Genomic DNA, 4,897 nt, shown 5'->3' with positions numbered 1-4,897 from the left:
CTTTGGGGGTCCTCACTAATTTTAAGAGTGTAAAGGGGTTCTTGGACCAAAATGTTTGAAAATTGCTGCTCTAAACCTTAATGGGAAGGAAGTGCTCTTGCCTAAAGCTGGACAGCTCTGTTAATAGAAATGTGTAAGAGTTCCCTCAGGAGGTAGTTTGCTTTGTTCAAATGGGAAAAAAGTTCAGGACTGGTAGCTCTGTGATCTTGGACATCTCAATTTACCCATCTGAAAATGGAGTGGATGAATTCAGAAGCCAGTGTTCATTGAGGGTCTTCTGTGTGCTGGGCACTGGTTCTCAGGCAGTGGGGGTACGTGTATGAGCAACCCTCTCACTGCCATTTAGACGCTCACAGCCAAGTAGAGGGAACAGGCTGACGAAGAGACAGTGGTAATAGAGAAGGGCAGGTGTACCTGAGGTAGTGCAGAAACACAGACGGGTACCTACCAGGGAACAAGGACAGGGGTGAGCACTTTAAACTGGGCCTTGAAGGACAGGTAAGAATGAGCCAGAAGAAAAGGTGAACAGTGTTCTGAGCACAGATATTAACACATGCACAGACCTAAAGCAATGTTTTTCAAATGGGTTGGGACCCATTAGTAGGTCATGAAATCAATTTAATGTGTCATGACCAGCATTTAAAAATTAACAAAATAGAATAGATGTCAGAGTACACTACACGTAAGGTGGTAAATATTCTTTCGTGAAACGTTTCTCCCGGTTATACGTATGTATGTATGTGCGTGGGGCTGCGGTGGGGAGGAAGACAGTGTACTGGGCTGCAGTGTAAATATGTATTTCTTATTGTTGGTTGAAATAAAAACTTTTTAGAAAACCACCAGTCTAGAGGCATAAGAGAGGATTATGTGTTCAAAAAACTACAAGCAGTAATTCAATATGGATGTAACATGGGGTGCATGAAGGTAGTGCTGCTAAAAAAATAAGCAGGAGGCTTCCCTGGTGGTGCAGTGGTTGAGAGTCCGCCTGCCGATGCAGGGGACACGGGTTCGTGCCCCGGTCCGGGAGGATCCCACATGCCGCAGAGAGGCTGGGCCCGTGAGCCATGGCCGCTGAGCCTGCGCGTCCGGAGCCTGTGCTCCGCAACGGGAGAGGCCTGTGTACCGCAAAAAAAAAAAAAAAAAAGCAGGAACCAGATCATAGAGAGCCTTAATAACTTGCTAAGTAGTTTGAATATTATCCTGAAGGCAGTTAAGTACCATTAAAGGATTTCAGGAAGAAGCGTGACAAGGTCAAGAGGTATTGTTTGAATAAAAATCGTTCTAGCAGCTATGAGAAAGATGGACTGAAGTGACAGTGATAAAATCTGATGCAAGGAGATCTCTTTTATTAGCGATCTTTTAAAAAATTGTGTGACTGTTCCTCACATGGCATTCTTTTCTAGTTTATAGACACATTATACACAAGACTATAAGCTACATGAAGGCAGGAATTTTTGTATCCTTTTTAAACCTCAGCTCCTCAGAAATGAGAATAATGGCTGTGTATATGAGATGCTCAATAAATCTTTCTTGAATGAATGATAAATATATCTTCTTGTATCCTAAGAGGATATTAATTATAGGAGATTTTTTTTTTTTTGTGGTACGCGGGCCTCTCACTGCTGTGGCCCCTCCCGTTGCGGAGCACAGGCTCCGGATGCGCAGGCTCAGCGGCCATGGCTCACGGGCCCAGCCGCTCCGCAGCACGTGGGATCTTCCCAGACCGGGGCACGAACCCGCGTCCCCTGCATCGGCAGGCGGACTCTCAACGGCTGCGCCACCAGGGAAGCCCTTAATTATAGGAGATTGTTTTAAGTTTTCTTCTCCCTACATTGTCTCTGTAACCTCCCTTCTTCTTTTCTTTTTCTTGCCATTTTATTTTTTATTATCTTGATCTTTCATGTTAGAGACTTTCCTAAATGTTTAGTGGTCTGTATTCATTTACATTTAAAAGTAAGGTATTCAAGTCAGTTAGACGAATGCTCCCTGTGGTTGGTGGAAACATAGTGATTGTTGAGGGTCCAGTCATTTCACTGGGTGACCCCACCTCCCAAATTAATTTCTATGTCTTTTCCCTTGTGAGTGTCACTTTCTTAATGGAGAATCTTCTCATCTTCTGCCTTGGGAATATAACCCTAGCTACCAGTATTCTGGGGGCCAAATGGGATAAAGCATTTGGGAGTCAAACTATTGAGTGGATAGACTTCCACTTAATTCTTGTATGGTACCTGACCTTGGGCCCAGTTTCCCTAACGTCTCTTTGAGTCTAGAACCTTGCTGGTTCAGTTTCTCTAAAGATTAATTTTCTCTTCTCTTGGTGGGGAGAGGGAGGATTGTTTAAAATGCCCAGAGAATTGAATTAAATATAATTATCTGGTTTGTGTCTTTCGATGTATGATTTGAGGTATGATTTACACACAATAAAATGTACCCCTTGTAGGTATACAATTCAATGGATTCTGGTAAATGGGTACCACCATCACAATTAAGACCCAGAACATTGTCCTCACTCTTTATGGTCAGCCCTTCCCCCAGCCCCAGGTAACCACCAGTCTGTTCTCTGTTCCTATACTTTACCTGTTCCAGAATTTGTATGATTTTAGCAATAAGAATATATTGGAATACAAATTAATATGGGATGATTAAATACATGAGGAGAAGTATTACTTAATGGGACATCACAGCATGATGAGTCACTGCTAACTGTGCAACTTTCATTATGTCTGTCCAGTTAGTTCTTGTTGATAAGCTGTATGGATTTCAGAGAGATTTAGGATTTCAGGAACTTAAAATGTATCTTGTGGGAGGACTTTAGATTCTCAGAAGGTCAAAGTAAATAGCTCTCTTTTGATCTGTCAGCCTAGGAGCTTCCCAGCCACACTTTCTAATTTCCAAGCTCCTTTAGGTTGCTTCAGTGTAGGCGAGTTAGGCATACTGACCAGAATGATCACACACTGAGTTTTAAACTATAGGTAAGAAAGCTAAACAAGCCAAAAGCAGAAGGACTTTGTGAGCACTTTATTCCCACAGGGTTGCATTTAGTTACCCATTAGGATAGCTCGGAACGTGTTTCTCTTAGCCAGAGCAGATATCCCAGGGTATCTGTACCAAGTAGGTCTCCTAAAAGTATTAGGAATGGACAGCCAGTTCTGTGCCAAGTCCCTTTTGATTTCAACAGTACCATGTATTTGGAGTTTTACCATAGTACTTTGTAAACGTTAATGATCTAAAACAACTAGTAACTTGAAATCTTAAAGGAAAGTTCATTTGTCTCAGCATCCAAATCATTTACGCTTACTACATTAGGAAATGTGTTCGTTTATTCCCAGAAAATTCCTCTTATCTGTCTGAAGACAGTGTACTTACTCACCATGCATGCTACTTTTCTGTATATTTTCATCCTGTGTTACTCTCAGGACAAAATTCATATTCTTAGGATGCTAGCACTAAGAGGAGCCTTCGAGGTCCTGTTGTCCGTCTTCTTTCTGGTACCGGGAAGGACTCTGAGACTCAAAAGGTGACTTCCTAAGGCCTCTGGAGAAAAAATTAATTTCAGGAATTAATTTTTATGTGAGTCTAAGTACTTTTCTTAGTCATTTAACATTTCTAAGCCTAACTTACAAATACAGCTGCACTAGAGCTCAAACTACCAACCCACATTTATCCCACCAGCACTAAGGCATATACTTTGTAATATTTCTTTACTGAGGACATTGGTATACACATTATCTTTTCTGTATTACAACCACATCACCATTATAGTGGTTATAACATCATCAAATTTGTCTCATCTAAAGCATTCATTCAACACTTATCTGCACATAGTACTAAGATAAGCACTATATTATGTTCATTAAAGAACACTAGAGAGTGCCTAGCATATGTAGGCCTCAACACCTGGTAAGTCTAAGTCTGAATGTACATAATTTAGATTAAAAAGTCACAGAAGACACTAGATAATATACTCAACTTATATATATATCCAACAAGTACTGTATTTTTAAGAATTTTAAGTAACTTCAAATTGTTTGAGAATTTTGTGTTTTGATGGAATGTTCTTCTGATTAGATCAGCATTTCAGGAACTCCTGGATGGACTTAGCTTTCACCTTATGATAATTCTCCAATCTTTGGGAAAGATAAATCAGATTTAGGAAATGAACATTTGCTATGTGTGTGTATTTACCATTTGCTGCCTCACTAGGCAGCAGTCATTAAGTGTAGTTCTATAAATCCTATTATTGAGATGACTTCCAATATAGAAGCTGTAGTCACCGTTACCATGACTACTGAGTATCACTGTATCCCCTCTGCTGAGACCTCACAGACATGTTGCTGACAGCATTAGGATTTTACTTCCTTGCTCTCCTCTTTCCCCTCATTTCTTAGGGAAATGATTCCATTGGATCCTTTTTCTGTTAGATGGTGTGTTGGATTGAGGTTCTGTGTGAGTAAAAGATACTTGGCTCCTGTGTGTTAACAAGATAGAAGTATTTTTCCATCCCATAAAAGAAGAATGCAGGCAGCCGGCTCAGAGCTGATATGGCAGCTCTCAGGTATTGTTAGGGATGCAGGGTGCTCTACCATTTTAAGCTTGTTTTTCATCCTTTAAAGGTCACCTCATAGTTCTAGTGGCTGTTGAAGCTTGGGCCTTTATGTTCTCATATCAGGCCTGAGGAAGGGGAATAGGCAGAAGGGCAAAAGGGGGGTTCCTTTCAGCTGAGTCTGTTCACCTTAAGCATCATTCCCAGAAATCTCACACAATATTTCTGCTTATAAGAATTTAGGCATATAGATAGACCCAGCAGCAAGGGTGGCTGGGAGATGTAGTCTTCTATTCTGAGTAACAATGTGCCCTGCTAGGAAGGGAGACAGGTGGAAGGGCAGATGGATATTGT

The sequence above is a fragment of the Tursiops truncatus genome, chromosome 21 (genome assembly GCF_011762595.2).
Source record: "Tursiops truncatus isolate mTurTru1 chromosome 21, mTurTru1.mat.Y, whole genome shotgun sequence".
In the NCBI taxonomy this organism is placed as follows: Eukaryota; Metazoa; Chordata; class Mammalia; order Artiodactyla; family Delphinidae; genus Tursiops; species Tursiops truncatus.
The sequence above is the reverse complement of the archived record's forward strand: the minus strand, read 5'-3'. Positions refer to the sequence as shown.